Source organism: Schistocerca americana, chromosome 3 (assembly GCF_021461395.2).
Source record: "Schistocerca americana isolate TAMUIC-IGC-003095 chromosome 3, iqSchAmer2.1, whole genome shotgun sequence".
NCBI classification, from domain to species: Eukaryota; Metazoa; Arthropoda; class Insecta; order Orthoptera; family Acrididae; genus Schistocerca; species Schistocerca americana.
In genome coordinates, this window is record NC_060121.1 from 385,933,600 (window position 1) to 385,946,648 (window position 13,049).

The window sequence follows — 13,049 nt, forward strand, 5'->3', positions numbered from 1 at the left end:
CAAAATGGTGTCGGCCCACCCTTAGCCTTGATGACAGCTTCAGCTCCCACTCTCACAGGCATACTTCAGTCAAGTGCTGGAAGGGTTCTTGGGGAATGGCAGCCCATTCTTCAAGGAGTGCTGCACTTAGGATAGGTATCGATGTCGGTCGGTGAGGCCTGGCACGAATTAGGCATTCCAAAACATTCCAGAGGTGCTCTGTAGGATTCAGGGCAGGCCTCTGCGCAGGTCAGTCTATTACAGGGATGTTATTGTCGTTTTATCACTCCGCCACAGGCCGTGCATTATGAACAGGTGCTCCATCGTGTTGAAAAATGCAATCGCCATCCCCGAAGAGCCCTTCAACAGCGGGAAGCAAGAAGGTGCTTAAAACATCGATATAAGCCTGTGCTGTGATAGTGCCACGCAAGACAACAAGGGGTGAAAGCCCCCTCCATGAAAAACGCTACCACGCCATAAAACCACCGCCTCCGAATTTTATTGTTGGCACTACACACTCCGGCAGATGACGTTCACCGGGCATTCGCCTTACCTGCCATCGGATCGTCACATATTGTACCGTGCTTAGTCACTGCACACAACGTTTTTCCACTGTTCAATCGTCCAATGTTAACGCTCCTTACACCAGGCAAGTCGTCGTCTGGCATTTACCGGCGTGATTTGTGGCCTATGAGCAGCCTCTCGATCATGAAATACAAGTTTTCTCACCTCCCCCATAATTGTCATAGTACTTGCAGTGGATCCTGATGAGTTTGGAATTCCTGCGTAATGGTCTGGATAAATGTCTGCCTATTACACATTACGACCCTCTTCAATTGTCGGCGGTCTCTGTCAGTCAACAGACGAGGTCGGCCTGTACGCTTATGTGCTGTACGTGTACCTTCACGTTTCCACTTCACTGTCATATCGGAAACAGTGGACCCAGGGATGCTTATGAGTGTGGAAATCTCGCGTACAGACGTATGACACAAGTGACACCCAATCACCTGACCACGGTCTTAGTCCGTGAGTTCCGCGGAGCTCCCCATTCTGCTCTCTCACGATGTCTAATGACTACTGAGGTCACTGATATGGATTACCGGGCAGCAGGTGGCATCACAATGCACCTAATATGAAAAACGTATGTTTTTGGGGGTGTCCGGATACTTTTGATCAGATAGTGTATGTAGGAAGAACGCCATCTATAAATATGAAGTGATTACACAGTAGATCTCTCATTCAGAAATCGCATTTAAACGTTGGTTTACTGCGAGAAGATTGTGTAAGAAGGAGAAGTGGCTAACAGCGTGTGTCGGAATTCGTCAGTGAGCGATATTACGTGAAGCCGGTTCGCCGGTCCAGAACTGGCGGAGGGGGCGTTAACCGTCGACGAGCTAGGCCGGCCCTGGTTAAGGAGAGCGACTGGTGGGCGCATTTTTTTCTCTGTCTTATCAACGCAGGCGTGACTGACCCACGTGAAGAAAATACAGCAATTATATGTGAGATGAAGAATGCATTTTGCGGGAAACTACGTTACATACCGTACAAACATGACACTACAAAAGCACCGTAAAAATCAAGTGATGATATGGGCAACATTAAGTACGATTCTAGAATAAGTGTTAAAAAAGCTGCTGTTGTTTTTATTATGAATATTAAACTGGACAACAAAAATTAACAACAATAAAATCGCTGAAGCTATTACTTTGTATAATGCATTAAATGAGAGCTGACGATGTCAGCAAACACCAGAATTGGCTAAATTTGAAATCCTGTACGTATATAAAAAATTACAGACGTTTTTGTAAAATATAGATTTGCAAATATGCTACAGCCATAAATCTATCACGTTCGACACATAGAATTAAGGCAGCATGATTTACTTAGTTTGTCGCCTAATCAGCGCTGGAAATGACTACCTACAATTAGCTATTACGTGTACTTTAAATGATGACGTATGTAGATGGCCATTAATAGACAATACACGGAATCCCCATGGAAGTGATAATAATAAAACGTAAGCATAGGCATGAAAGGACATTAATGTAGCGAGAAGGAAGACGCACTTTCTTCAAGCTGGTCATTTGTATTTTACACTTTAACAGAACTATTATATGCCATGAAACTGGACGTAAGCACGTCTAACAAGATTAATAATAACTTACGTAATATTGTATTGGTTTACAGTGAGTGGTTGCTAAACGATCGTAATGATGATGGGTTTCTTTGCGTATATATTATGAAACAATAAGCACCATCGGAAACTAAGAATATATATCAACTAATAATATATATTAGTGGCTTCTTTCAGTCGTCTGCCGTAAATAAACGCCATGTCAGTAAATTCCTCTGTCGTAAATTTGAAAGGCATCACTATTTCATAAATAATCTACAAACTACAACTGTTACTATGTGGTTTCACTAAAATACACGATTGTTATTAAGTTCTTTCACTGAACAATACAGAAACCTAGCTCGTTTCAAGGTTAGGAAACAACTGAAACAACTCACTAACGGTTGCAAACTGACATAAACGTTTCTACATTCTTAATGGAAAGTAAACAAATTTACTTGTATAATAATTCTTTGCTTCTCTGGATGTTCTGGGAAAATACTGCAGATACATATCTGGGACATGTTTTATTGGGTTCACCAGATCAATAACAACGAAATAAATAGAAATCGTGCTTTACTTTAACCTCGTACAGTTTTGTAATGGCTTCATGTTAGCGAAGTTGCTACACAGTAGGCAAAATCTTTTATTCGCCGCAACTAAACATTTGCAGACCTACATATGTAAGACTTTTTTCTTTAGTTTTACTTGTAGAATAACATATTAAAATACACCTATATCTTCGTGAATCACCCTATATACAATGAGCACCATTATAAGCTAAGAATATATATATTCTTAGTTTACAGTTACATATATAAACACATAAAAAAAAGCTTTGCATCACCTCGGTTCCAAGAGTTCCGGAACCTATACAGAAAATTGGAATAGAGATCAACATAAACATCATTTCCTCCATTTTTCTGCTCATGAAAACCACACATCGTATGTTGTACAACCATACAGCGAGACCTTCAGAGGTGATGGTCCCAGTTGCTGTAGACACCGATACCTCTAATAACCAGTAGCACGTCCTCTTGCATTGATGCATGCCTGTATTCGTAGTGGAATACTATCCACAAGTTCATCAAGGCACTGTTGGTCCAGATTGTCCTACTCCTCAACGGCGATTCGGCGTAGATTCCTCAGACTTGTTGGTGCGTCACGTCGTCAATAAACAGCCGTTTTAAATCTATATCAGGCATGTTCGATAGGGTTCATATCTTGAGAGCATACTGGCCACTCTAGTCGAGCGATGTCGTTATCCTGAAGGAAGTCATTCACAAGATATGCACGATGGGGGCACGAATTGTCGTCCATGAAGACGAATGCATCGCCAATATGCTGCCGATATGGTTGCACTGTCGGTCGGAGGATGGCATTCACGTATCGAACAGCCGTTACGGCGTCTTCCATGACCAACAGCTCCATACATCGGCCCCACATAATGCCACCCTGAAAAAGCAGGGAACCTCCACCTAGCTGCACTCACTGGACAGTGTGTCTAAGGCGTTGAGCCTGACCAGGTTGCCTCCAAACACGTCTCCGACGATTGTCTGGTTGAAGGCATATGCGACACTCATTGGTGAATAGAACGTGATGCCAATCCTGAGCGGTCCATTCGGCATGTTGTTGGGCCCATCTGTACCGCGCTGCGTGGAGTCATGGTTGCAAAGATGGACCTCGCCATGGACGTCGGGAGTGAAGTTGTGCAGTTTGCAGCCTAATGTGCACAGTTCAAATGGTTCAAATGGCTCTAAGCACTATGGGACTTTACATCTGAGGTCATCAGTCCCCTAGACTTAGAACTACTTAAACATACCTAACCTGAGGACATCACACACATCCATGCCCGAGGCAATATTCGAGCCTGCGACCGTAGCAGCAGCGCGGCTCTGGACTGAAGCGCCTGGAACCGCTCGGCCAAAGCGGCCGGCTTAATGTGCACAGTCTGAGTCGTAACACGACGTCCTGTGGCTGCACTAAAAGCGTTATTCAACATGTGGTGTTGCTGTCAGAGTTCCTCCAAGTCATAATCCGTAGGTAGCGGTCATCCAATGCAGTAGTAGCCCATGGGCGTCCTGTGCGAGGTATGTCATCGACAGTTCCTGTCTCTCTGTATCTCCTCCACGTCCGAACAACATCACTTTAGTTCGTTCCGAGACGCCTGGATACTTCCCTGGTTGAGAGCCCTTTCGAACGCGATCAGACCGAAATATTGGCCGTCTGGGGATGGTTGAACTACTGACAACACGAGCCGTGTACCTCCTTCCTGGTGGAATGACTGGAACTGATAGGCTGTCGGGCCCCATCCGTCTAATAGGCGCTGCCGGCCGGTGTGGCCGACGGTTCTAGGCGCTTCAGTCTGGAACCGCGCCACCGCTACGGTCACAGGTTCGAATCCTGCCTCGGGCATGGATGTCTGTGATGTCCTTAGGTTAGTTAGGTTTAAGTAGTTCTAAGTTCTAGGGGACTGATGACCTCAGAAGTTAAGTCCCATAGTGCTCAGAGCCATTTGAACCATTTTTGAACCGCGCGACCGCTACGGTCGCAGGTTCATATCCTGCCTCGGGCATGGATGTGTGTGATGTCCTTAGGTTTGTTAGGTTTAAGTAGTTCTAAGTGCAATTCCTGGTGCATAGAAACATGATATGGGTGCAATCGATGTTGATGTAGCATTCTCAACACTGACGTTTTTGAGATTCCCGATTATCGCGCAATTTGTCTGCTACTGATGTGCGGATTAGCTGCGGCAGCAGCTAAAACACCTACTTGGGCATCATCATTTGTTGCAGGTCGTGGTTGAAGTTTCACCTGTGGCTGAACACTTCCTGTTTCCTTAAATAACGTAATTGTCCGGCGAACGGTCCGGACACTTGGATGATGTCGTCCAGGATACCGAGCAGTGTACATAGCACACCCCCGTTGGGCATTTTGATCACAATAGCCATACATCAACACGATATGGACCTTTTCCGCAATTGGTAAACGGTCCATTTTAACACGGGTAATGTATCACGAAGAAAAAACCGTCCGCACTGACGGAATATTACGTGATACCACTTAAACGTTTGTGACTATTACAGCGCCACCTATCACAAAGCGAAAAAAGTGGTCCAACTAAGACATTCATATTTCTTTACGTACTACACGAATATGTAATAAAAAATGGGGCTTCCTATTTAAAAAAACGCAGGTGATATCCGTTTGACCTATGGCAGCGCCATCTAGCAGGCCAACCATAGCGCCAACTGGTTTCTCCCTTCAAGATAGACGAGTTTCGTTCTTTGTAATTTTTTCGTTTGATGCTTATTTCGTGAGATATTTGGCCCCGTCACTATCAATGGACCACCCTATATATATATAAATTTGCATCATCCCGGTTGCCAGAATTCCTGAAGATAGACGTTGACTGTGAATATTGCATCATAGACACAGTCACTTTGACTGTTCAGAGACGTCACTAAACCCGCCGAAAGATGTAAACAACAATGCATGAACAGCGTCTATTAGAAAAAAATGGTTCAAATGGCTCTAAGCACTATGGGACTTAACGTCTGAGGTCATCAGTCCCCGAGACTTAGAACTACTTAAACCTAACTAACCTAAGCACACCACATACGTCCATGCCCAAGGCAGGATTCGACCCTTCGACCGGCCTGAAGCGCCTACAACCGCTCGGCCACGGCGGCCGGCGCAGTAACTCGACATGGCACGAACTCAGCAAGTCCCCTGCAGAAATATCTAGCCGTGCAGCCTCTGCAGCCGTCCATATCTGTGAAGGTGTTCCTAGCGCAGGATTTTGTTCATCTCTTGATTATGTCCCAAAAATGTTCGATGGGATTCATGTCAGGCGATCTGAGTGGCCAAACCATTCGCTCGAATTCTCCAGAATGTTCTTCAAACCAATCGCGAACAATTGTGGCCCGGTAGCATTGCCCTTTGTCATCCTAAAAATTATATCGTTGTTTGGGAACATGAAGTCCATGAATGGCTGAAAGCGATTTCCCATTATCCAAACGCAACCATTTGTAGTCAATGATGGGATCAGTTGGAGAAGAGGACCCAGACCATTCCATGTAAACACTATCCACACCATTAAGGAGCCAGCTCCAGCTTGTACAATGCCTTGGTGACAGGTTGGGTCCATGGCGTCGAGGTGTCTGCGCCACACTCGAACACTACCAACAGCTCTTACCAACTGAAATCGGGACTCATCTGACAATCATCTAAGGTCCAATCTATGTGGTCGCAAACCCATGAGGGGCATTGCAGGAGATGTTAGTCTGTTATCAATGGCACTCGCGTCTGCCGTTTGCTGTCGTAGTCCATTAACGCCAAATTTCGCCGCACTCTCCTAACGGATATGTTCGTCGTACGATGATATCTGTGGTTATTTCACACGCTGTTGCTTGTCTGATAGCACTGGCATCTCTATGAAAATGCCGCTGCTCTCGACCGTTAAGCCGGCCGGAGTGGCTGAGCGTTTCTAGGCGCTACGTCTGGAACCGCGCGACCTCTACGGTCGCAGGTTCGAATCCTGCCTCGGGCATGGATGTGTGTGATGTCCTTAGTTAGGTTTAAGTAGTTCTAAGTTCTAGGGAACTGATGACCTCAGCAGTTAAGTCCCATAGTGCTCAGAGCCATTTGAACCATTTCGACCGTTAAGTGAAGGCCGTCGGCCACTGCGTGGTCCTTGGTGAGAGGTAACGCCTGATGTTATGCATTCTCGGCACCCCCTTGATACCGTGAATCTCAGAGTATTAAATCCTCTAACGGTTCCCAAAATGGAATGTCCCAACTACCATTCCGTGTTCAAAGTGTATTAGTTTCCGTCGTGCGCCCATAATCGCGCCTGAAGTCGTTTCAAATGAATGCCCTGCGTACAAACTACAGCTCCACCAATATACAGGGTGATTCAAAAAGAATACCACAACTTTAGGAATTTAAAACTCTGCAACGACAAAAGGCAGAGCTAAGCACTATCTGTCGGCGAATTAAGGGAGCTATAAAGTTTCATTTAGTTGTACATTTGTTCGCTTGAGGCGTCAGCGTCAGTTGATGCTAAGATGGCGACCGCTCAACAGAAAGCTTTTTGTGTTATTGAGTACGGCAGAAGTGAATCGACGACAGTTGTTCAGCGTGCATTTCGAACGAAGTATGGTGTTAAACCTCCTGATAGGTGGTGTATTAAACGTTGGTATAAACAGTTTACAGAGAATGAGTGTTTGTGCAAAGGGAAAAGTTCTGGACGGCCGAGAACGAGTGATGAAAATGTAGCACGCATCCAGCAATGTTAGAGAATTGGCTGTTCCCTCAGCTCGAACAAGAAGCACAACAATTCATATTTCAGCAGGATGGAGCGCCACCACATTGGCACTTATCTGTCCGTAACTACCTGAACGTCAACTACCCGAGGCGATGGATCGGCCGCCAGGCAGCCCGTGACAGAGCACTTCATCACTGGCCTCCAAGAAGCCCCGATCTTACCCCCTGCGATTTTTTCTTATGGGGGTATGTTAAGGATTTGGTGTTTCGGCCACCTCTCCCAGCCACCATTGATGATTTGAAACGAGAAATAACAGCAGCTATCCAAACTGTTACGCCTGATATGCTACAGAGAGTGTGGAAAGAGTTGGTGTATCGGGTTGATATTGCTCGTGTGTCTGGAGGGGGCCATATTGAACATCTCTGAACTTGTTTTTGAGTGAAAAAAAACCTTTTTAAATACTCTTTGTAATGATGTATAACAGAAGGTTATATTATGTTTCTTTCATTAAATACACATTTTTAAAGTTGTGGTATTCTTTTTGAATCACCCTGTACTGTCCTTGTATACCTTGTGTACGTGATACTGTCGCCATCTGTATTTGTGCATATCGCTACCTCATGACTTTTCTCACCTCATTGTTCATCGATACGGAGGATGTCCGACTGTTGCACTGGCCAGAAAGTTCTCCACATCTTTCACCCATTTAAAATATCTATTCACAGGCTGCCGAGATACTGGCTCACCAAAACTGGCCAGGCACTATGGTTGTTGTATTCTGGCATAGGGCTGAAGCAACGAAGAAAGATGTACTCGTATAGACTCACTACACTTCCAGCCAGGTTAGAGCCTTTGTTGCTCCCAGAGGCAGCTCAATGTGATGATGTTTGCACCCTGCGCTTTTCCAGATGACCTCCCAATTTAAGAGGATTTTCAGGTCTTTAGATTTCAATTTTTTTTTAGGTATTTTGACTCCGTAGCAGCCTTGTGAATATGTGATGAAAGGTTTTTGTCGGGAAATTATATATATTATTTCTCAAATCAGTACCAAAACACATTTATTCTCTTGACAGTGAAAAACATGAAATGTTGCACACAAGATTTCAGCATAATATTTGAAGATGGCTTTGACATACCACATACAAATGTTTTCTGCATTCAGTTAAGTTTTCTGGGTATGTACCTGTATGTTCCACTACATACAAACTATGTACAAACCAGTCAAATTACTGAGATGTTTAGCAATATTCCAAAACAATGTCTATCATGTATTAAAAAACGCTGTTAGTTATTTCAGACACTCTTAGACTGGAGAATAGGGTGATTTTATCTACTTTTTCGTGAAACAGACACGCTATAAACACACGCTGCTCAATTTGGTCACTCACAGCCTTCCATATATCGACCCCATGAACCGTAGTGTTGTTCTCCAAGTTCCGAAAGTATCTCGCTACATACTAGCACTAGATAAATATGAAATATAGACATCTCGACGCTCGAAACTGCATATTATTTTTGTGGGGCATACCGTGAGATGAGGTAACAAAAGTCATTGGATAGCAATGAGCATATTTACATATGGCAATAGTATCACATTCACTAGGTATAAAAGGACAGCGCATTGGCGGAGCTGTCATTTGAAATCAGGAGATTCATACAAAAAGTTTTCAGATGTAATTACGATCGCACTACGGGATTTAATAGACTCTGAACGCGGAATAGTAGTTGGAACCAGACGCACAAGACAGTTAATTTCGGAAACTGTTCTGGAACCCAACATTCCGAGATTCACAGTGTCAAGAGTGTGCCGAGAATACCAAATTTCAGGCATTACCTCTCACCACCGATAAGACAGTGGCCCGCGGTCTACACATAACGAACGAGACCAGCGGCATTTGTGTAGAGTTGTCACTGCATGATATAACGGCAGACATCAATATTGGACGTACGATGAACGTTTTCGTTAAAACAGTGAGGCGAAATCTGGCGTTAATGGGGAATGGCAGTAGACTAAAGATGCTAGCGCCTTTGCTAACGACTCGACATCGCCTGCAGCGCTTATCGTGGGCTCGTGATCATATCGCTCGGACCGTAGACGGCTGGAAAACAATGACCTGATCCATCAGATTTCAGTTAGAAAGAGCTGATATTAGTGTTCGAGTGTGGTGCAGACCCCAAGAAGCCATGGACCCAAGGCGCTGTGCAAACTGGTGGTGCCTCCACAGTGATGTGTGGTGTGTTTACATGCTGCAAACGAACGAATCATTGGCTAGAAATGGTTACAATCGGCTACTTGGAGACCATTTGCAGTCATTCATAGACTTCATGTTCCCAAACAACGATGGAATTTTTATGGAGGACGGTGAGCCATATCACGGGCCACAAGTGATTTGGTTTGACGAACATTATGGACAACTCGAGCGAGTGATTTGGCCACCCACATCGCCCGACTTGGATCCCATAGAGCATGAAACATAATCGAGAGGTCAGTTGGTGATCAAAATCCTGCACCGGCAAGACTTCGGTAATTGTGGCTGGCTCCAGAGGCAACATGGCTCAATATTTCTGCAGGGGACATGTTGAGTCCATGTCACGTCGAATTACTGCACTAAGCCAAGCAAAAGCAGGTCCGATAAGATGTTAGGGGATATCCTATGACTTTTATCACCTCAGTGTCCCATCAACCACGAAAGGATTATACACGGAGAGATTCCCTTTTTGTACTATCTGATTACAAATACCATTTTATTTTTTTAAAAGTACTTATTAACTGGATAATTTGTAAACAACATTGTAATATATAACAACAGTGACCTCTCGGTACTCCATTATCTGTGTGCACCGTAGAAGTGGACATTTCTAAACGAATATATAGGGTGGTCCATTGATCGTGACTGGGTCAAATACCTCACGAAATGAGCGTCAAACGAAAAAACTACAAAGAACGAAACTTGTCTAGCTTGAAGGGGGAAACCAGATGGCGCTATGGTTGGCCCGCTAGATGGTGCCGCCATAGGTCAAACGGATATCAACTGTTTTTTTTTTAATAGTAACCCCCATTGTTTATTTTTATAAAAGGCCTGGTGCTACATAAGAAAGATAAAATGTGTTAACGTGATTAACAGCCATGCATACAAGCCATACATACCATAATATATTCTGATGTATCAACGTCAAACTAAAAATTTAGGTACATAGTAAGTGCTGGTGATGATCAGAATGCGTCTGGTATTTATACAAGGAAAATGAGGCCAGCAGAGGGCACATACCGCATTTTACCCATTACTTTTGCGACAGTGGTTAATCATGTACCCTAACTATAGTGCCCTCTGCTGGCCTCAGTTTCCTTGCATAAATATCAGACGCATTCTGATCATCACCAGCACTTACTAAGTACCTACATGTTTAGTCTGACGTTGATACTACATCAGAATATTTTATGGTATGTATGGCTAGTATACATCGCTGTTAGTCATGTAAATACTTTTTTATCTTTCTTCTGTAGCACCAGGCCATTTTTACATTTAGCGTCAGCAAACTGAACTTACTTGGTTAGACACTGTTTTAGTTTGTAACAGATCTGATGATGGCAGTAGCTGAAACCGGTAATAGTGAAGTGTAAAAGTTTATGTGATCAAGACGGACCTGTGAAATAAAACTCTGACAGCCGTTAATGTCTGAAATGCCCCAGCGTAAACAGTGCGTTTTACAAGTATGAAGTATGTCCGTAAGTGAAATTTTAAAAAAATATATACCAAGAACGTTTGACAATTATCAGAAACTGTAATCCGCGTTTGAAGCAGTTACTGGCACCCCTCGCCCCTGCTCATCTGGATCGTTGAACCTGAAAAGGATAAGATTATGTTTTTAAGTTTTATTGCTAGACTTCGTCCGTAACATTTGTAACTCTTACCAATTATGTTTGACGGAATCTTAAGAACATCAATGAATCTCTCTTTAAGTGTGCAAGTTGCTTTCCTATCAGTCGGTCCAACGCGTTGCACTCGGCGCTGTTAACTTTGCCTTGAAAGTACTCACGGTCCACGAAACAGTTATTCAAATCATAGCGAATGCGACAAAAAACATTGTAGATGTCCTCAACTACAGTACTTTAAGAACTAAATTTCAATTGAATTGCATATTATTAAAATGAGATACAACTCCAAAAAAATTTAGATGCATATTTTATCGGTTAGGGTTTCTTGAGACATAGATGCATGGATTGTAACCAAAATGGGACGCTGTCGTGACTTTGCCTCTTTTAGAGAGCGGATTTAATTTTGCTACTGTTACTAATGGGGGACAATTCCATGAGTTGTCGCAGTTTAGAAACAAACATGCGGCGGGCCTGGACTCATGCTGAGCCACTCCGTGATTTATGTTGCAAACTTTAACTAGTTCGCAGATAATGTTGAGTAGCTTAGGGTTTTCAGTTTCAAATAATGATGAAAACACAAGGGAACGGAAGAAAGGTAAGCTTGGTTACTTTTTGGCTTAATTTTGAGACACACGACTTGAAAACACATGAAGTTATATTCTAATGTTACCACAAAGGTCAAGGTTAAGAAGGCCTTAATGAAGTGTGCACCTCTCTTTACCTTTATATTGATATATTTGTTCCCAAGAAACATAAGAGAACGCTACTTGTTCAGTGATGCCCACTGAGGCCTAAATCGCACACATATGGTTGCAAAAATGTTAACAGTTGTTAACAGACAGTGGCTGAATTGACAAAATCTTCCACTATTACCATGCTACAGAAGACTCTCATCTGCATCTCAACGTGACTTAGGGATCGCGAAAGGAAAATAACAAATCTACGACCGAGTTCTTATTCCAGGTAAGTGCATGTCACTTATCATCGAATCCAGCTGTCTCAGTCTGTTTAAAGTTTGTACTGCAAAAATAAGTAATGTGGTGGTTGTTAAAACATGGTGGGTTGTTACATATAAAAATGTCGTCCTCAAAGCTGAAACAATGAAAAAAGCCAAACAGGACAAAAAATAGAACTTGCTCTCCAGCAGTTCCTGTACTGTGAGTACAGTTCAGAAACGAAACAGTAATCAGTTGCTGAGTTCTAAATCTGAAGGTCGAAGTCCATGCCTTTACATGAGTGAAAGCCAAGACATTTATATTTCCAACAAGAGCATTGCGTTTTCTGAAGCGGAAGCATATGATGGGGAAGTCTTCACAAAAAAGAAGAAAGATGATAGTAGCAAACAACTGAAGTAAGTTACAGATCCGCAGATCAAGTCTTTCATAATCAGCTAAAGGCGTCACCTACCACAGAACTGAAAAATGATTAGAAATTATTATCTTTTGTAACATGTTACATATTCAGTTTCGTATGAACTTACTACAGGTTTGTGAACACGTAGTGTTAAAAAAGTTAATATTAGACATTATCAGCGGTTTAGGTTCAAAAGCATTGAGAAACAGTAAATTTTTTGGTCGTCATTTAAACGTACTTTGTAACTTCATAACATACAGCACTGTAACCAGGCATTTTTCTGTGCAATAGTACGCTCAGCACAGACATATTTACTTTTTATTACATTTATTGTGCTCAAAATACTATCATTAATTAATAATAAGCTCGTACTTTTATTTAAATAAATAAATGCCTTGAAACATATTTGCTTCCCCATTTATTGCTATAAGCTGAGAACGCCAGACGATAAAAATCAC